Source organism: Kogia breviceps, chromosome 19 (assembly GCF_026419965.1).
Source record: "Kogia breviceps isolate mKogBre1 chromosome 19, mKogBre1 haplotype 1, whole genome shotgun sequence".
Classification (NCBI taxonomy): Eukaryota; Metazoa; Chordata; class Mammalia; order Artiodactyla; family Physeteridae; genus Kogia; species Kogia breviceps.
Window position 1 is genome coordinate 49,340,469 of NC_081328.1, and position 20,860 is coordinate 49,361,328.

General features: G+C 55.3%; 1 long non-coding RNA gene across 1 annotated transcript; it reads left to right on the forward strand.

Moving 5' to 3' along the window:
- The first annotated feature begins 18,912 nt into the window (after positions 1 to 18,912).
- On the forward strand, positions 18,913 to 19,936 carry LOC131746985 (uncharacterized). Its single transcript, XR_010838015.1, has 2 exons — positions 18,913 to 19,288; positions 19,373 to 19,936. It is a non-coding gene; the product is annotated as an uncharacterized lncRNA (long non-coding RNA).
- Positions 19,937 to 20,860: the final 924 nt, after the last annotated feature.

Here is a 20,860-nt window from a genome sequence, read left to right on the forward strand (position 1 = left end):
CGCAGGAGGGGGCCCCGTGTGGAGAGCAGGTTGTCTGGGGGGGTGAGGCGTGAACACATCTGTACACGGAAGCTGGACGGCAGCCACACAGAGGGAAAGGCGGGAGACGTGAAGGAGTTGGAGATATAATTGGTGGAACCGGAGCCCCAGGGGAGGCGGCACAGCTGGGGCCATGCACGGGATGGGGAGTGAGGCGGGAACCTCAAGTCTCAGGGTGGGAAGGAGAGGAGAGGGTGTCCTGAGGAAGCGAGGAAGGAAGTATGCATCTCCCACGAGCTGCTGGTCCCTCAGCACTGGGGAGGATGAGAGTGGGGAGAAGGCTGCCAGGTTCTGATCCCTCCTGGTGCACCCCCCCAAGCTGGCAAGCAGTCTGAGCCTTTTTGCCTGTTTTCCAATCACCCTAATTGGGGGAAAAACTCCTCCCCTTTGAGAAAACGGATGAGAAAGTGCTTGGAAATGAAAAGCATCATTTTTACGATGTATCTCACGCTGCACGATTACACTGGCAAACAGTCATAATTCGGCTACTTCCAGATTTGTAATAATGATCAATGCCCCCAAGACTATTAAAATGCCATTGTAAGCGTTTACATTATTCTCTTGGGTGAGTGGAGCTTTGGAGAGGGAAAAAAGGAAGCTAGAAGACTGACAGACTTCTGCAAACAAGCCGAGCTTGCAGGAGCATCCTGTCTCCCCGAGAGCAGAATCGGAGTCCGAGTGTGTCCTGGTCTCAGGTCACTGTCCCAGGCATTTTCTCATCTGACACTCACAGCAGCCCAGAGACAGGCGGACGCAGGGCAGTGACACCTTTGAAATGAGTCTCTTCAGGGGAGCAGCAGGGAGGGAGGGTGTGTGTGTGTGTGTGTGTGTGTGTGTGTGTGTGTGTGTGTGTGTGCTGGTCACACATACCCGAAGTCCAGAGCTACACTGATACAGAGGCTGTTGGGTTAACTCTGCCCCCATATTTCCTCTCTCTGAAAGGCCTCTGCAGAGCCAGCCCAGCTGCCCCCCGGGTGCTTTTTAGAACCAGGTTAATGAGCCATGTCCTCAGCTTCAGTCCCCCTGTGAGGTGGGTCCCTCTACTCTGCACCCCCTTCCCCCCATCAGTGACCCTCTTTGTGGTCACTGTGTTGTCCAGCAGTGGGGACATCGGTCACGATAACAGTTGCTCCGAGGCTTTGCACTTTACACACATCCTGCCAAGGCGACACTGCAAGGGGCAGATTCTCTTCATTGTTTCCATTTTGTAGTTTGTGGCAGACTGGGTTCTCCGTTCCACTTCTTCCTCCCCTCCCTGGATAGAACCTCACACTTGAGTCTTTGTGGGGGGGCCTCGCAGCGCTGCCCACTAGAGGGGGCAGAACTTGCCCCCTCCCTGTTGACCCCGGGGTGTGGCCACACGGAGTGTTTGTGGACGTGATGTGGGCAGAGGCTTTAAGTGTGGGTGCAGGACCGGGACATTCGCCGTGAGCAGAAAGGGCTCACGGTCCCAAAAGGAGACGCTGGATCCTGGAATTGCCCCCGCTGACCTGTGCCCATGAATAAGAAAAAAAAAGTCAATGCTTATCATTGTAAATCATTGAGATTTGGGGCCTTGTCTCTTACGCAGCATTACCGCAGCGATAGCTGATGAGTTCGTGGGCTTTTCATTCCCTCATCAAATATCAAGTGGTCGCCATGGGTTAAGAGTGCGGCTAGGTGCTGGAGATGGAAAGACAGGGTCGCTAGATTGTCCCTAGCCTCCACGGGCCTACTGTATAACGGGGCCCTGGCTTTCAAGCTGTGGGGAGACAAGAGAAAGTCTCTCCCCCGTCGCCTGGGGGTTCTTCAGAGTTTGGGGTGGTGAGGATGGGATTGGGCGCCGGAACAGGCAGGCTGCACCACTGCTCACCCAGAGCTGCCCCCCTTCTTACGATCTGGGTTATGTATTGGGCTCCTGAGTAATCATTTTCCCCAGTGATTCCCCTGCTCCTGTCCCTCATGCCCCACTGGGAAGCAGGGGCGACCAACAAAGTCTCCCTTCTTCCAACACCAGATCTGGACGACAGCTTACGACTCTTCTAGTCCTCCCACCTCTTCGTGTTTTCACCTTCAGAGACACGGGCCCAGGGTCCCATGGCCGCAGGGTGCAATGGCCCTCCCCCTCGTCCCGGGGATAAAGCCACACACACACACCCTCCCCTGCTGTGAACCCCTCTGTCTGACGTGTCAGGCGAGCTCCCTCTCCGGTCTGTTGGTCCTCGCAAGCCGCACACACTGATGGTAATTAGGAATTGGTGCTTCTATCACGCCAGCTTCTCTTTACCAGTGAGCGTCTGCAAGGGTCTGGAGAAGAATTAAGATGAAAACTTCCAGGATTGTCTACTTTTCAGGAGCAAACAGCAAACACAAACAGCAGACACAGCCTGTCAATCCCTCAAGAGCCGTCCAGGTCGTTTATGTCATTCGACTGGGCAGTGTCATGTAACAGGATGGAGATGCTGAACTCTGTAAGGATGCCTTAAACACACTTTTTCTATTTTGGGGGCCACACCACGCAGAATGCGGGATCTTAGTTCCCCGACCGGGGATCGAACCCGGGTCGATGGCAGTGAGAGTGCAGAGTCCTAACCACTGGACCGCCAGGGAACTCCCAATCACACTTCTTCTTATGTGTTGCTTCTCACACGCCCCGTGTTACCGGCAAGTCTCAATTGCCCAGGCCTCAGTATCCTGCTCCGTGAAATGGGGTGATCGGACACCGCTAATGCCTCACTGGGGCTCAAATACAGCTCTCAGAAGACTGTCAGGTTTTCTAAGAATTTAGGGCATGATTTATTTCTATTATCTTCACCAAAAACTTATGTTTAGTCACCTTTTCTCTAAATTTTCTCCAACTTTCTGTTCAGTGTTTTTCAGGTTAATGAAGAACACAAGAGGCTCTTAAATGTTCTTTTTTTTTTTTTTTTTTGCGGTACGCGGGCCTCTCACTGCTGTGGCCTCTCCCGTTGCGGAGCACAGGCTCCGGACGCGCAGGCGCAGCGGCCATGGCTCACGGGCCCAGCCGCTCCGCGGCATGTGGGATCTTCCCAGACCGGGGCACGAACCCGCGTCCCCTGCATCGGCAGGAGGACTCCCAACCACTGCGCCACCAGGGAAGCCCCTAAATGTTCTTTTAAGGCATTTCTTGACACCACTGAAGTTGGTTCACAGGGGGACCCATCTGGGACAATCCCTTTGCTACCTGCCTCACTTCGCCGTATCTTGATCGCCCTGGCAGTGAGATCAGGACACCGTTCCTCATCTGTTCTACCAGGTAGTGAGTCTGTGGGTGGTGTAGTGGGCATGAGAGGAGGGCAGCTGTAATGGGCTGGCTGGGGGGAGGTGATTCCTGCCTTCCTGCCTGGGGTTGAAGGATATAGTCCCGCCTTTCACAGTGTGAAGAGATCATGGGGAAGGGGGACTGAGGAGCAGAGCTGTGGGTTCCCTCTTTCTTCACCCTGAACCCCCAAAACACCCCACTGTAGAATCGTTCAGAGAGCTGGGTTCTGGAATCCAGTGGTCCTGTGATTCTGGCTCCCAGCGCCTCCCCAGCTCGCACCCAGTTTCGTGGTCTCAGTGGGCCTTTGCTCCAAGAAGGGAGCCTTTATTTGCTACTTTCCTCCCTTCCTTCCATCTGTCCATCCACCCATCCATTTCTCATTTAATGGAAGGGACCACTTCTTGTCTCCTACTATTGAGGACACAGCCAAGTGTTTCCCCAGTAGTGACAAGAGCCCAGCGGCTGGGCTGTGTCCACGTTTTTGAGAGGGAGGCAGGTGGGCGGGTTTTGTATCAGGGCCCAGGCCTGCCTGAGATGAAGGTGCTCAGCTCCACACCAGGATCCAGGTGGGCCGTGGACAGCTGGCTTCCTTGGTACCGGTTGCTGTATCTCAGCACATCCCTGCCCCCAGGTACCCAGCTGGCACAGGGACATTTAACAGAAATAAGCACCATTTAAAGATGGGGTGACCCTCTCCCCACTCTACGGAGACCTGGAGGCTGTCAGGTGAGTGTGATGCCACCTTAAGTCCTTGGTGAACAGAGGCCATGACCCTAGTGGGTTTGCTCTTTAAAATTAGTGGCCAGTTTGGCACCCACGTAAGTGACCTCGTAGACTTCCTCTTCATTTTCAAATGTCCCCCGAAATCTTTTCCTGCTACCGTGGACTGGAGTGTCTCCTTCCTCCAGCCCCATCTGAGTTGGGGGGGGATTGGACACAAAGGTCAAAGGACAGAGATGCTGGAAACAGCTCCCAGAAAGCTAACGTAGAGCTCACCACACCAAAATGACACAGTGACAGCCCTTGCTCTGCATGGTTCATCTCATCTCTCAAAACCTGTGTGTCTGGGGAGGTGACGGGAGATCACACCTGTGGGAAGAAGAGGGGGTGGGTAGGGCCAGCTCAGGCTGGTCCGAGTCCAGAGCCAGGCGCCTGCCCTTGCTGGGTGGCTTCTCCCTGTCTACAGCTGGCCGCCACCTTTGCTCTGCCTGCTCCGTGAAGCAGGAGGGCACCAGGATGATTGTTGGCTGGTCTCCATGGCAACAGCTGATGAGTCTGCATCAGGAGATGGCAGGGCCGCCAGCCCGAGGTTGCCTTGGAGTGGGAGCTGGGCTGCGATGGCAGGGGCTGGCGGGGGAGAGGAGCTGGAGGGTTGGGGGGGGCGGTGCGAGATGGGTGGCTCTCCCCGCAGCCATTCTGAAGATGCTCCCAGTCCCATCTCAGTCAGGTCACTGGTTCCGGGTGGCGTTTTGCTCTCTGTGCTGAGAAAGTTTGTTCATTCCACATATAGTCCATGGACATCTACATGTGTCAGACGCTAGGCACACATCTGGCTAGAGAACCCAGTCTTGCTCTTAGGAGATTCTAGGTCCGGGTGGGGGGGACAGGTAGTCAGCTAATTCCAGGCCACCAGGATTGATGCTATGAGAGTAGAAGTTTGGGGCACCATGTAAGCCCCCAGGGGAGGCACCTAACCCAGACTTGGGGGCAGGAAAGATAACCAGGAGAGAGGAATGTCTACTTGGCTTCCTGAAGGATGAAGGAGTCAGTCGTGAAGAATGGGGGTGAGAGAGCCATGTGGAGGGAGGAGCGGGGGGCAAGGAGGAAGAGAGACAGAGATAGACTGGGATCTGCGAGCTTCTGAGCGGCTAGAGCCTGGAGCCAGGCTAGGGAGGACAGCACAGGGAGGGAAGTGGGGCCTGTCCTGGTCTAGATTAGGAGGGAAGGGGGTGCATTTGGTCCTCACAAGAGCCTGAAGCGGGCATCTTTACCTCCACCTCTCACCTCGTAGAGGAGATTGAGGTTCAAAGAGGTGCAGCTGGTAGAGGTCAGGGGGCGGCCAGCTCTGATTCTGGGGCTGGGTTCTATGATGGACTCCCCCATGCCAAATCTGGGGGTCCCGGCGTAGAGTTGGGTGGGCTTTGCTGCCCACAGCAGGCTGCCTGTCTGGGAGACTCACCCAAGGAGAATTTCCTGACCTTGAGGGGGGTAATGCAGAGAGTGGGCTCTCAGGACCCCGTCGAGAGCCCCAGAGGAGAGCAGACCCCCTCCTGGGGAGCCCTCTGGGGTGAGGTCAGCTTTCTGTTCCTCTCTGGACGCGTCAACCATTTCACGGCTTGGGCTGCGGAGCCCAGAGCAGCGCTGGGGTTGGACGCTCTCCGGTCAGTGCTGTGGCTGCTACCGTGACTTTTCACCCTCCGGAGGCTCAGTTCCAGTCGCTGCTGACGCGGCTGGAGACGCCATCCACCCCTGGAGCATCTGGTCTGAGGAAGAACCTCGTTTCGCCAGTCCTTTTGCTGTGTCCTGCTTCTTGTGTCCTGATGATCTAAAGGCGGCACTAGTGTCTGAACTAAGATGCTGGGTGAAAATAAGCCAGCCACTGACTCCCCAGAACCTCCATGTTTAGAGAAACAAAGGCCTGGAAGGTTCTGTGGCTGAACACTAGAAAAACAGCTTACATCACCTGCCTGAAGAAATGATCCGGAAATCCTCTTGTTCCTGGGTGAGGGGAACCAGCGCAGTGAGTGAAGGCAGTGAGCGGGTACAAGCCTGGGCCCCCTCAGCGGCCGGTGGGCGGGGCCTGCCGTCCTGGACCAGGCGGGGAGGAGCTTAGGAGGGGCGGGGCTGGCTGGTGAAGGCAGGGGGCGGAGTGGAGGTACGAGAGGGGGTGGGGACTGTATTGGGGATGAGAAGGCATCGATGACCTGTGTGATCTGTCAGGCAAGTGCCTGTATACCTCCTGTGCGCCAGGTTCTGAGACGGGGAGCCAGTGGAGAACACGGCGAGGAGAGGAAGGAGGGGACGGAGAGGAAGGAGGGGACGGAGAGGACTGCTGCTCCTACGTCCTTGGCTTCCTGAGGGTCGCTGGGCAGTGCTTGCTTTCACAGTGGGTGTCTTTCTGCTCGGCTCTCCCTCCTTCCCTTTCTCCCCAGGACCCTCACACACGCACACTCACATGTGGTCACATACACGGGCATTTTGCACATGCACACTTGTGCACGTTTGCACACATACCCGCACACTTGAACACAACTGCATTTGGACGCACGTGTACGGGATACACACGCGTGCACGCACACACATTTGCACGCATAGGTATTTGCATACAAATACACGCCCACCCACGTGCACACACACGTAGACTTGTACACACCGTTGCATTGTCTCTGCACTCTCCCTTCTCTCCCCGGGAGCCTCACCTGCCTCCCCTCCACTGGAAGGGTAGGGGCCTGGCCTTGTCGCCCATGTGTCCGCTTCCTGTCTGTCTCCCCGTGCAGGGGGGCCTCCTGAGGGACCGGCTGCCAGCATCACCGCCAAGCGGAAGTCTCCGAGCAGCAGAGGCTGAGAGGAAACCGCACTCTCGCTCGGGGCCCCCGCAGCTCCTGTTCGCTGGGGGAGGAAGGGCAGCCGAGGCAGGGCAGTCGCCTGGGAGGCAGGGGTGAGATGGCCCGGGGGTGGGGGAGGGTGTGAGGCGGTTTCTCCCAGTCCCCGTGCAGTGTCAAGGACGCAGCTAGGCCACAGTGCTGCAGGGGAGGAGAAGCCCATGTTCCCCCAGGTTGGCCTGACCGGTAGAGTGAGTCCCGGGCCCCCACCCCATCTCCCGCTTCCTGGTCTCCTCCTCCGGGTCTTTACACAGCCTGCGGTGGGCCAAGGGCCCTGAGGGAAGTCTCGCCCTGCCTCTTGCAGGGAGTGCCCTCAGCCCCGGCACGGGCCCTCAGGTACCAGCGCCCCCTCGAGTGGCGTGGCGCGGGGCGACCCCTGTCCTGCACCCGCTTTGGTTCTTCGGCCCAGCTCTGCCTCAGTCACGGAGGAGGAGGTCTGGGGCTCTGGGGACAGGGCCCCCTGGGAGTTGGGGCTTCCTGGGTCTGGCTGTGGGGGGAACACCCATCCTCCATCCTCCTGTCCTGCCCCTGGGCGGTGGGAGGTACCCGCCTCATTCGGGGCCTGGCTGGGTGACTCAGAGAGAGGATGCTCTCGCTGTCCCCAGCTTATGGGCAAGAAATTGCGGTCACAGTCCTCGTCACACAGCTAACAAGTGGCAGGCTGATGCCATTTGCTGTGAACCCGGGCAGGCTGGTTCTTTTTTTAAAAAATTATTTTATTTATTTTAATTTTTGGCTGTGTCTTTGTTGCTGCGCCCAGGCTTTCTCCAGTTGCGGCGAGCGGGGGCTACTCCTCGTTGCGTTGCGCGGGCTTGTCATTGCGGTGGCTTCTCTTGTTGCGGAGCACGGGCTCTAGGTGCGTGGGCTTCAGTAGTTGTGGCGCACGGGCTTAGTCGCTCCGCGGCATGTGGGATCTTCCCGGGCCAGGGCTCGAACCCGTGTCCCCTGTATTGGCAGGGGGATTCTTAACCACTGCGCCACCAGGGAAGCCCCGAGGCTGGTTCTTGAGTCCATGCTCTAACCACAGGGCCATCCAGCTTCTCTTGAGCCCTGAACCTCATGGCTTGCCTGTGACACACCCTCTGTCGTTTCCAGGCAAATAAGCTCTAGCAGCCTCCTCACCCTGGGGGCACTTTGGCCCAGACCTCTGCCTTGCATAGTGCAGCCAGCGCCCCCCCGCCCCCCCAAGGATGGGGGCCCGTGGTGAGTCTTCTCCAGGCGGCTCCTTCTTAGGCACGGGCCCTGGTGTTAGCGTGTGGATAAAGGAGGGGGGCAGGACGGTCATTCCAGGGAGGTGCCCGGCTGGTGTCCTGGGTGAGCCTATGGCAGGTGCCTGACTGCCTCTTCTGGAGGCCAGTGGGGCACAGGGCCAGGTGCCAGGTGGAAAGGAAGGGGCAGTGGTGGCCTGCGTCCCTGGAATTACCTGGTCCATTTGGCGCCCTGAACCTGCCCTGCTGGGACGCCATGCCTGAGTCTAGGCGCCACCCCCCACCTTCCAACTGTCCCCTGGTAGCAGGTTCTTGCCCTGGGTGGAGAAGGACGATGCCTTATGGAGACTGACTCTCCAGGCCCAGCACGGTTGCAGCAGATGCCATCAGGGACCCAGCAGCAGACCTGACCCCGGTCCCCCGTGGTCCTGACCTCACCTGTCACCATGAGGCCGGACACCTACGATGACCCATCTCCTGCCCCTGTTCTCGGGAGAGGAGAAGGGAGGCCCGTCTCCCAGCCAGGGGGCAGCGAGGCGGGACCTCTGGCAGGGTAGCAAATCGCCGCACATCTGACACAGCCTCGCTGAGCCTCATTTTCTCTCCTTTTCATGCTGACTTTATTATTAAAGATCATTTTTATTTTATTTTTTTAAGAGCGTTTTTAAAAAGAAGGCAAGAAAGGGAGAGAGAAAAGGGTAGAAGGGAGAGGGGAATGCCTGGAAATCCTTTTCAGTTCCCACCGCGGCTCGGGGTCTGATGTGAAGAGCAGGAAATTGAGGATATATGGCGGGGCAAGATTTCAGCCTGGGAGCGAGTCCGGGACGGAAAGGAGAGGTGGTGGGTGATGGGTCTGGCTGGAAATCTGCCCGCAGCCCAGTCCCACGTCCAGCCCTCGCGGGCACCCAACAATGACTGAATGAATGGAAGGAAAAAAAAATCAGTGGATGGAGGCTAGACTCTTCTCAGGGAGCCCTTCCACACCTCTTTCTCCGAGGGATTCTGAGGCTGAGAAAGGCTCAGGGTCCTGCGTTCCTAAGTGAGCATCCGTGACGTAGAGCCCAGATCACCGGCCCCTCCAGACCCTGTCGGATTTGCGTCCACTGATTTTTCTAAATCACTTTGGTGGGGCTCAGGCCCCAGAAATGCCTTCGGAGTCCCAGGCAGGGACTCAGGTCACTTATTCTGGAGGGAATCCCTGGCTCTGCCTCTCTCTCCTTCTCTCTCTCTGTCTCCAAGTCTCTCTCTCACGCGCAGGTGCACACACACACACACACGCGCGTGCACTTTCCCCATAGCAGCATATATGTCACACTTACCCCATCTCTCTTCTGGCTCGGTGACAGAAGTTGAGCTGAATCAGAGAGCCGAAGGGTGAGGATTGTGAAGGCACGGCTGCCATGGAAACTACTTGGAGAACCCTGCAAGCTGCCACCATCGGCCGCCGTTTGGACCCTCTCCCTAATGTGCCAAGTGATGTTGATTGACTACCCCCTTTGTGTGTCTCAGCCCCTCTTTCTACTCTCACCCTGGCTCCTCGGACTCAGCTCGGGAAGCTGCCTGCAGGTCAGGAGAGTCAAGGTGCTAATGATTTTTTAAAACTTAATGGTGTTTTCAACCTCATCCCCTGGTGCTCACACCTCCACCCCAGGAGACAGCTACGGGTTCGGAGGCAGAAAACGGGATTATGATACACGGAGAGGATGCCAGCAGGTGCTGTGGAAATGGCTGCTGTTGGTGGTGGCAGGAGGAATCCTCAATGTACCTGCAAATCCAGACCTCCTCACAGAGGCCGAAGGCCGGGTGGGCTCTCAAAAGACACTCGGAGTCACAATGGAGACTTTCTCCGGGTTGGTGGCGAGATTCAAAGCATCTTGGGCAACCTTGATCTTCCTGAGCTTCTTTTATGTAAACGTGTTGTGTGAACTGAAGCAGGTTGTGAGCTCCTGGCTGGACCCCAACCTCTTCCTCCCTTTGAACCATCATCACCATCATCCTTATCATCACCATCATCTCTTACGTTGGCTTTTGCCCTGATAGTTTTAAATCCTTCATTTTATTTCTTTCCAGCAATGGCCTTGAAAAATTGGCAGGCCAAGTGTCATTGGCCCCACTTTACAAGGTGGGAAACTGAGACCCAAGGGTTTCAGTGGCGGGGCTGGGACTGGGACCCAGGGGCCCTGTCCCCTCTCAAGGCTCTTTGTGCAGGGCGGCTGGATCACATAGGTTGGCACCTCTGGCCGGGCCATTGGCTGAGGCTGTGGGCAAGCTATCTTGGGTGCTCATGGCCTGAGGTTTGGTGAGGAAGGAGGGTTTTAAGTAGTGAGGGACAATAAGCAGGTCCCATCGCCTCCTCCTTCTATGCTCAGATTCCTCAATTAACGAGCTTCTAAGCAGCCTCTCTACTCCCTGCACACATGCAGGTGCACCTCTTCATGCTTTTATCCCTCTTGGTTAGGGGGTCCGTCCCCACCATGCCGTTAAGCGTGTTCTGGCAAAGTCTCTGATGATATTAAAAAAAAAAAAATCTCCTGAATCAATGAGTCAACTGGGCTCAGCTGGGAGTTTCTTCCTCCTGGGGCTGTCGTCATGTATAAACTTGACTAGACCAGAGCCCCCAAGATGTCTCACGCACGTGACTGGCATTTGATGCTGACTCTGGGCTGGTCACTCGGCTGGGGCTGTTGACGGCAAGGCTATGCGTGTCCCGGGTTGGGCTTCTCGTGGCCTGGCGACCTGGTTCTGCCGGGGAGTGCCCCAAGAGAGGTCATTTCAAGAAAGAGGAAGTGGAAGCTGTCAGTCTGCTTAAAGACTAGACCCAGAACTGACACAGCAGCTATGGGAGGTCCGATGACATCTTAAGTACCAAGTCCAGTGGACCACTGAGGCCTCATCTAAATGCACGTCTCTGGCCACATGACTTGGCTGCCCTACCTTCACCCTTGACCGCCGAGGCATTCCTCTCTCCTGGTTCTCCCCCTCCTCTCCGTTTCCTTCCAGAATCCTCTGATGATTTCTCTTCCCCAGGGTCCTTCTTCCTTGTTTCACCCTTGAGCCTTTTCTCTCTCCACTCTCCTCCACGTTGTCCTGGAGATCTCATCCAGCCCCGTGATGCTGATACCTCATTTGGAACTCGAACCTCCAGCCCACACTTGAGAGCTGGCCCTGGGTCTCCAACCCCCTCGCACACATTCCTGCCCACAGGCAGAATCAAGAATTCCAAAGTGCGTCCGCAACATCCAGCCAGAGAGGAAGGCGTCATCGTTCCCCCCAGACTCGTCTCTCCCCACGTGGTCTCCAACTCAGGGAGCCGCACCACTCCATCCCCCGCCCGCCAGCCTTGCTCCCACAGCGTTCCTGCATGATGGAATAGGCGCTGCTTGATAATCAGAAAAGAAAAACAGCCAGAAGTCATTTTAAAAAATAAAAGGAAGGAACGTCCATGTCTTGAGGATTTTTGTTTCTTTAGAGGGAAAGCAGATAGATGGTTTTTTAAAACCAGAGATCTGGGAGCAGCCCCAGCTTAATTGGAAAACCTCATTCAAACAGGCTGGAGAGACCTCAGGAATGGCAAACAGCTCCTCCCCGCTCAGAGGAATTTCCTGGAAACCTTAATGGCCGCTCTTTCCAACCACAGGCTGGTCTTTCTGGCAGAACTAGCGCGATCGCGTGGTCAGGGTGGCCAGGCTGGAGCCAGCCTGGATGCTTCTGTAGCCTGGGCTCCCTCAGGACCGACAAGTGGGGGCCGGGGGCCTGGGAAGCGTGTGGCGCCCAGGAGATGAGGGTCACGCAGGGAACTGCTGTGCGGTCAGGACCTGCCGGCGGGCTGCCCTCTGGCCTGAGCTAGGAATAGGGCCCGGACCCGTCAGTAGTTCCCTGCACCCCCAGGAGCAGAGGGGCCGGGGGCAGTGCAGGGGGAGAGGAAGGGCTGGTGATTGCTGAGTGCTGGCTCTATGTGCAGCAGTTCCCTGTTCCACTTTTCCTGAGGGACGGTTGGTTCCCATCTCCATTTTTCTTAAGAGGAAACTGGCTCAGGGAGGTTAAGAACGTGCCCATGATGTCACAGAGGAAGTGCTGGGATCCCCCCAGGTCTGTGTGACTCCAGCCCAGCCCTAGGTGCTGCTTGTCTGGTGCTGAGGGTCCAGCCCTCTGATGGGGAGAGGCAGGGCGACCCAGGCCTCTGAGGGTGGGCCCAGCAGCGCAGGGTCCAGGATGGGGCTCAGCGATGTCAGCGCAGGGATGTCCTCAACCAGTGTGGCTGGATCTCCCCGTAACATGGTGCCTCCCCTCCTCCCGACCTGTTCTCAGACAACGGGCCAGTACAGAGCACCCCTCCGCTACTAAGGCGGGTGAGGAAGGGAGGGGACGGGCTCCGGATCCATCCATAGCGATGGGGACAGGCAGAGAGGCGGTTGCCTCCTCCTCAGCGGGGCTGGGAGGGTTTTGGAGGCTGGTTGGGTCTTTCTGGGTGCTCTGCTGGCGCTTCAGGGGTGGAATTACCTATTCTGGGTATTTCATAGGAATGCAGCCTTTGGAGGGTACAACCTCATGAACCGTAGGTCAGGGGCTTCTTGGGATGTCAGAGCAATCAGGTATGACCGAGTCACTTATGATATTTCCCTGTTGGTGTAGTTATTTTATTTAAGAATGTCTGCTTACAAGGTAGAAGCAAAAATCACGCCCAATTGGGAGCAAAATTTGCAGAAATACAGCATGAGTAATTAGAAAAATTTTGTTGTGTGTGCGTGTCTCTAAAAGATAAAGTCCCTTTAAAAAACCGTGACCACAATCGTCGTCACACCAGGCAGGCCTTTAACGCTGAAATTCCACTGTTTACTTACAGACGGCTGTGACTTCCTGTTCGACCCACGAGGGGTGGAAGGTTGTAGAAATAGCAATTTAGAGCAACACCTCCTTGCATACTTAGCATAGGCCAGGACCTGGATGAAATCCTTTCCTTGTGTTAATTCCTTTGAACCTCCCGACACCACTACTACATAGGCACGGATATTGTACCCATTTTAAGGATGAGGAAACCGAGGCACAGAGAAGTTAAGTCACGTCTCCAGAGTAGCACAGTGTGGTACCCCTGGCTGGTGCAGAGCAAGTGAGGGTGGGGCAGCAGGAGAGAAACGGGCCCAGGTTGGCCTCTCTATCCCAGGCATTCCAGGTGGATTTCCTGGGATGACCATGAAGCCCTGGGAGGTGTCCATCAAGGAGTTCACCTGTCGCCGGGTTGAATAAAACTTATGCCAGATATGTTTATGTTCTTTCCTTAAAGAGTCCCTGCATATGTATAAGCTTCAAGTGCCCCAAATCCTGGATCTTCCCTTTCCAAACTCAGCTGTCTTAGAATAAGCCGCCTAACCCTCCTTGGGCAAGGGTCTGATAAGCAGGCCAGGGGGCCTCTCCATTTCCGCTTCACCCAGGGAGCTCCTGAGCCCACTGGCCTAAGGCACAGGACGACTGCATGTCGTCCTGCCTTCTGAGCTGGCGAGAGGTGGTGCTGAGGCCTCCCCACGTGCAGGCAGGCAATGGGGTCTTGCTCTCGGTGTTCCTTATTTTATACCTCATGGTGGCCCCAGTCCCATGAGATGCCACCGGGGCTTATTTTCTCCGTGCTTCTTCTAGATGTGGAAAATCACTCATTCATTTATTCAACAAAGGTATGCCAGTGCCCACCAAGTTCCTGGCATGCAGCCAAGCGGGAGGGACAGGGCGGTGGGCAAGGGACACACACCCGCACCTTCAGGAGCTCTCACTCTATGGGGGAATTAAGCAGCGTGGAAAGTACATGAAGAGGAAGGAGGTACGGGATCCTGGGTGTGGTGGCCTGGTGCAATGGTGCCCGACACTGTGGGGCGTTGCTGGCCTGGTCTGTGCACCTTGCATGTGTTGGCCGGGAGCGCAGCAGCTGGGTACAGAAATGGCGTTTCTTTTTTAAAAAATGTATTTATTTATTTTATTTTTGGCCGTGTTGGGTCTTCGTTGCCGTGTGCGGGCTTTCTCTAGTTGCGGCGAGCGGGGGCTACTCTTCGTTGTGGTGCGCAGGCCTCTCATTGTGGCGGCTTCTCTTGTTGTGGAGCACGGGCTCTAGGTGTGTGGGCTTCAGTAGTTGTGGCATGCAGGCTCAGTAGTTGCGGCGTGAGGGCTCAGTAGTTGTGGCATGCAGGCTCAGTAGTTGTGGCTCGAGGGCTCTAGAGCGCAGGTGCACGGGCTTAGTTGCTCCGCAGCATGTGGGATCTTCCCGGACCGGGGCTCGAACCCATGTCCCCTGTACTGGCAGGCGGATTCTCAACCACTGCGCCACCAGGGAAGCCCAGACCAGATGTTTTGAAGTCTGTTTAACAAATAAATCTCTCTGAAGAAGAAAGATGCATATTAAACAAAGACTCAGCTCTGAATTCCGAGCACTTGCCACAGTTACAAATCTCTCCAGGTACAAATGCTCGGCTCAGGGCAGGCATCCTCGGTGTGGGATCTTTCCGCCAGGTTTGTGGACACATAATTCATTAGATTTAATTAGCTAATCATACACTTACTGCCCAGAAGCTAGATCAGGTCCTCCGTGAAGTTCTGCCTGGTTGTTGGGTGGAGAGGGATTTATGACGGCGAGGGACCTGATTGCAGAAACAAGATGCCATGTGAATGGATGACCTTGCCCCCACTAGCATGGTTCCCGGGACCCCAGCCACGTCTGCAGCCGTCCACACTGCTAGACGCAGCCAGCATAGAGGAAAATATTTCAATGGGGAATCAGACTATGTGGGTTCTTGGCCTGCTCTGCTCCCTGCCACCTCTGTGACATGCGCTAGCTTCTCTCTGCCTTCTCATAAGTCATCTGGGACACTGCTGAATTGTGTGCCCCCAAACCCCTATGTTGAAGTCCTAACACCCGGCACCTCAGAATGTGATGGGGCCTTTAAAGAGATGATTAAGTTAAATGAAGCCTTTCAGTTTGGCCCTAGTCCCATCTGACTGGTTTCCTCACGAGAAGAGGAAATTTGGACTCACAAAGAGACACCAGGGGCTCGCACGCACAGACCAAAGACCGTGTGAGGGCACAGGGAGAGGTGGCCATCCCCAACCCAAGGAGAGAGGCCTTGGGAGAGACCAAACTTGCCAGCATCTTGATCTTGAACTTCCAGCCTCCAGGACAGTGAGAAAATAAATATCTGTTGCTTAAGCCCCCAGTTTGTGATATTTTAATATGGCTGCATGAGCTGACTGATACAGAGCCCATCACCTTTCTGTCTACAGCCCAGGGTCATTGTAAGGACCCAATGAGAGCTTGCCAGTGACAGTACCGTGACGATTAGTAGGCAATATGTAATTCTCTTCCTTTCTTCTTTATTCCATTAAGGAGAAAATGTCATTTGGCAAAGATACGTCTTTACTGCCTTGCTAACACTTGGAAATCTCCCTTTAAAAAAAATGGAGGTAAACCTCGCCTAACCTAAAATTAACCGTGAACTGTTTTGAAGTGTGCACTTCCGTGGCATTTATTACATTCACAATGTTGTGCAAAGATCACCTCTGTCTGGTTCGGAGACATTTCATCACCCCCAAAAGGAAAGTCCGCCCCCATTAAGCAATGACTCCCCATTTCCCTTCCCCCCACCGACCCCCCCATCCCCACCTCCCATCCCCGGCAACCACTCATTTGCTTTCTGTCTCTATGGAGTTATATATTCTGGATATTTCATAGCAATGCAATATTACTATACGTGACCTTTTGTATGGGGCTTCGTTCACCTAGCATAATGTTTCAAGGTCCATCCCTGCTGTAGCCTGTGTCAGAGCTCCATTCCTTTATCTGGCTGAGAATATTCCCTTGTATGGGTCGACTGTGTTTTGTCTGTCCATTACCCACTGCTGGACAGAGGGCTGTTTCCACCCTTTGGCTCTTGTGAGTAGCATTGCTGTGAACATTTGTGTACAAGTATTTATTTGGATATCTCTTTTCAAAATTATTTTGGGTGTATATCTAAGGGTGGAATTCTTGGGTCATATAGTAATTCTACATTTACGTTTTCTAAGAATGGAAATCTCCCTTTTTCATCAAACCAGAGCAGGCTTCAGGATCCAAACCTCCAGCAGGCAAGAACACTCAGCTAGACTACGGTGACATTGATTTTTAATGGTACTCATGCTTAAAGGATCAGAAAATCCAATACTGGGTTTTGATCTGGAGTAGCAACAGAAACTTTCTTTCACAGTAAGTGTTACTTTAAAAGAAGATTAAAAACCACTAAGTAAACAGAGGACCGTATTGGAAGGTAGACCCCACACGGTAATTTTTTGTCTGTTTTGTTGCCCCTCTGCCTTCAGTCCCTACATGGTGCTTGGCACATCGTAGGTCCGCAATAAAAATTTGTTGAATGAATGAGTAAACTGTACAGAATACACTTCTGTGCACTGTGGTACATAACAGTTGGGTAGGGTGTAGACCTGGCAAATGTCCTGAAGGTGGAGGGCAAATGCCTGTGACACTTGGTACAGAAGCCACCAGACAGACCCGAGGCTGAGGTCCACCCTCACCACTAGCTCATGCTGACTTTGGATAATTTCTTATCTTCTCTAAAGCCTCAGTTTCCTCATCTGAAAAATGGGGCTGCTGGGAGAATAAAACCTGCAGATGCAGAGAGCACAAGTTAGCAACTGCCATTACTAGGATCCTCTGCTGCGGGGAGGACCCCAGGGGTGGGATAAATGCAAGAGGAACAGGGAAGACTCCAGGATGCAGCCTCAGCGGGGAGGCTGGGAACCCAGGAGCCTGCAGAGGGTCAGGGCCGGCCCGAGGCTGGCGTGGGTGTGGCTGTGTGCTCGCTCAGTACAGCACATGGGAAGTGACATAATTACAACAGCATCTTGTATTTGTTCAGTGCTGGATGGTTTACAAAAGTGCTTTCACGTCCCATTTTCTCACTCGATCTGCCTGTAGCCTGACAGGCTGGCAGAGCTGAAGCCGTGATCCCCATTTTACGGAGGAGAAAACCCGAGGTGGAGTGAGGTGATTGGGCGTGCCCAAGTTCACACAGCAGGTCAAAGCTAGGACAGGGTGAGTGAAATGGGAACCATCTTGGCCTCGTAGGCCCAAATCAAACACCCCATCGCTTCTCTTGTGGTTTTCAAACCTGCCTGCCCGGTGGCCTCGCCCAGGCCCAGCCTGGGAATCTGCATTTGAGGTGCCACGCAGCACCTCACGCCGCCTCTTTCTGCAGAGTGCATGCTCCGGGTTCTGAAGCATCTGCAAAGTAGACTCGTCACCCTGATCTTGAGCGGACAGCACTATCCTCCCCAAGCTGGGAACTGATTAGGGGGAGCGTGGAGGTACGTGGTATCCCACCAGGGCCTGGAGGCTGCAGTCAGCTGCAGATGGCTGTACGACCCCTGCGTGAAGAAGGACCCTCTTCCTCCGCCATCACCTGCAGCCACCCCCCTCCCTTCTGCTCGGGACACGCGTTCCGGACAAAGCTTATTCCTGGTCTGTACGGCGGGCTCTGTGGGCTCCTAGCCCTGTACCTGGCTGCCTGCTTTGGCCCTCCTCGGAATCCCCTTTTTTTTTCCAGACTTAAATGAGGTCCACCCAGCACCTGGGACTTAGTTTGCTGCTCATGTGGGGGCTCCCGGCTGATATGACTCCCAGACGCGGTGTCTGCCCTTCCCTTTTTCCTCAGCCAAGGAGGGTCTCCGGCCCAGACTCGTGCGCGTGTGTGCATGTGTGCAGAGGCCAGTGGTGCTTGTGGACAGCTTCTCTCCTGAGCCGTGGATCTGGGACCCAGAGATTATTCGGGAATCCATGCTGCCGGCAGAGGCCATAGGGAGGGGGTGCCCAGTCCCGGGAAGGCCCTGGTTTTCTCCCATGCCCAGCTGCTGCGGGCAGGAGGCGGCTCCACCCACCTGCGGCTTCTGATAGGCCCGGCTCCTGGAGTCTCAAAACTGCTCGGGACAACGAGAAGGTCCCAATGGAAAAGTGACAATGAGTCAGTGGAAAAGACTGCCGTTTCATCTTCTCACCCATGACACTCAGATACGCCCTAGAGTCACCGCAAACACAGGCCCCAGCCCGGTTTGTGTTGGATCCCTCGGAGGCGACAGCACCTCTTGGAGGACACAGAACGGCATCCGGCAGGAGGCTGCCCTGCCAAGCAGGCGGGCGGGCTGCCCTGTGTACACACTCTAATGCCAGGAGTCAGGTTAGTCGTGGAGCCTGTCCTTCCAAACCTGGCTTGCAGTCCTCCTCTTCCAGGAAGGCAGCCCTGATTCCATGCAGACCTGAGCACTCCTTTAACCAACCCCTCCGCTGGTAAGATGGGGCTCCACCTGTTTCTCGAATGTTCTTTATAAGTGCTTCCATCACCCCTGCCCAGGTGCTCAGTGGCTGACCTTGTCCTGGAGGAAGGACAGTGAGGAGAGAATCGATGCTGCCGGCACCTGCCTCAGCCCCTGGTGTGCGCAGGACAGGGTGCCAGGGCAGCGCCCACGCCATCGCTTCACTTGACAGGCAGGTTGGGCACATCCGCCCTGGCCTCCCCCAAGGGGCTGTTGCAGGGCTCAAATAAGTGTACAACCCTGAAACAGCTTCTGGCTAATGAGCCTTCTCTTTGCTCACCGGTCCAAGGAAGAGAAGTGAGGGAGTTGGTGCCCTAGGTGCTTCTGACCTGCCTATCTCCCCAGCTCAGAGCTGCGGCCGTGCATCCCAAGCTTCCCCTGCAGGGCTTGGAACCACAGCAGGTCTGGGGTTGTGGAGAGGGGGAGGGATCCACGCAGTTATTTTTATCTGCTGACGGTTGTCTGAGGCTGCGCAGGTTGCCAGACTGCCGAGAGGCTGCCTGCTGAGCAGAGAGCAGCTTGCTCCCCGGGATGCCCAAGGCCTCTGGGGAGTGAAGGCAACGCCAGAGCTCCCTGGGGCCCCGCTCAGGCCGGGAGAAGCAGGCCTGCCCAACACCCTAGGTGGCTGGCCCAGGACCCCAGGCTCCAGGCTGAGGGCAGAGGTGGCTGGTGGCTTTTGGGGCTACTCAGTGAGGTTGTCAGCTCTCCCAGTGCCCCGTCCCCCCATGCCCTCCCCCGTCCCTGGCTCCGTTTAATGTCTTCTCCAGCAGAGCAGCTTCTTTTCCTGCAGGTGGAGAAGAGAGATGAGCTTTTGACCACAGAACGAAGACAGCAGGAAATGTGTGAGCAGCTCTCCGGAGGCCTCAGGAGGGAGGAAGGGGCCTTTACTATTTTCTGAGGGCTCATTTTACCCTCCGTGTCCCCAGGACATGAAGCAGTTCTGTTATAAACTAGTCTGGTGGAGAAGATCAAAGGCTGGAACTCAGAACCCTGAGAATCTTCTGCCACTGCTTTGCTGTATGTCTCGGGGCAAGTGGCTTACTCTCTCTGGGCTCAATACTAAACGGAGAAAGAGGGACTAGAGGTCTGGCAAGCGTTTCCTTTCCTCTTCCCAGGGAGGGGCATCCTATTCCAGGGGGATGTGGGCAGCGCCAGAAAGACTTACCTCTTTAGCTTCAATGCATGCCCTGAGGAAGGCATGTCCGAATCTAGGAAACTGCAGGTAGAGGCCGTGCAAGGAACACCCAGCCCAGCGTGGATGTGCACCAGCGCCTGAGGATTTGGAGGAAGAAGATGAGGGGTGGGCCAGGCCAGGGCGGAGGCCCTGAGTCGCCTTAGCCCCACTTCAAGGCAGGCTGAGTGCTGCTTCCTGGACAGGGCTGGAAGCTGGCATTGGGCCCAGGTCATCTATTAGGTGCAGTTAGCTGTAAATAGAATGATATTGTTCACTAAATAGTAAGCTGTAAATAAAAATGGCAATAATATCTTCATCATTGATAACTTATCTATGTTGGGCAGCGTGCTGGTTGCTTTACATGTCCTCCCGTCCTGTCCACCCAGGGAGGTGATATTGACATTATCATCGTTCTATAGACCGAAGACAATGGGGCACAGAGAGGTTAAGTAATTTGCCCCAAGTCACACAGCTAATAAGTGTCAGAGCAGAATTTGAACCCAGCCCTATCAGAGTCAAAGTTCTGGCTCTTAACCTCTAGAACACACTGTCAGTTAACAATAATGGAAAAAGACCTGGAAGGACGTGCACCGGACAGCTCTCCTTCAGGACCCTTTTGTGGAGGTCGAGCTGCTAGATCTACCTGGCTGCAGCTGGCTGGTCCCCAAAGAGGCCTCTTTGAGCGTCACAGCCAGAAAAAGGAGAAATCCACCCTCATAGCACTGGTCGTTCCGTGTGCAGGGTCCGGCCTGGGCCTGGCTGTCAGGCTGGCAGAGCTCTCCTCCAAGGGAGTTGGGAGGGGACCCTGGGAGACTTGGGTGGGTGGTAGGTGGGGAGTGGTGGCTCTCTGGGCATTTCATTGTTTTAGTGGGAGATCTGGCCAGAGGGAGCCAAGCTTGGGTGACTGTTTATCTTGGTATTTTTCTTCTCTGCAGAGAAGGAAACGATCCAAAGCACGTAGGTCACACACATGCGTGTGCACACGGAATTATGGGTCTCAGTAAGAGGACCTAAGGAAAAACAAGCCTGCTTATTGTATGAATGCCTTAAATACCACCCCCAGCTCTGACACCGCCCACCCTGATCCTTCCCTGACCGTCCAGAACAAACTGCCCGTTCCACCTCCCCGCCTAGGACGCCTCTACCAGGGTCTTTGAGCCTCAGTGGCTCACTGGCCATATTTGAACACCTTCCCACCCTGGCATGTCCCCTACCTGGACAGCCACTACAGGGGTCCCTG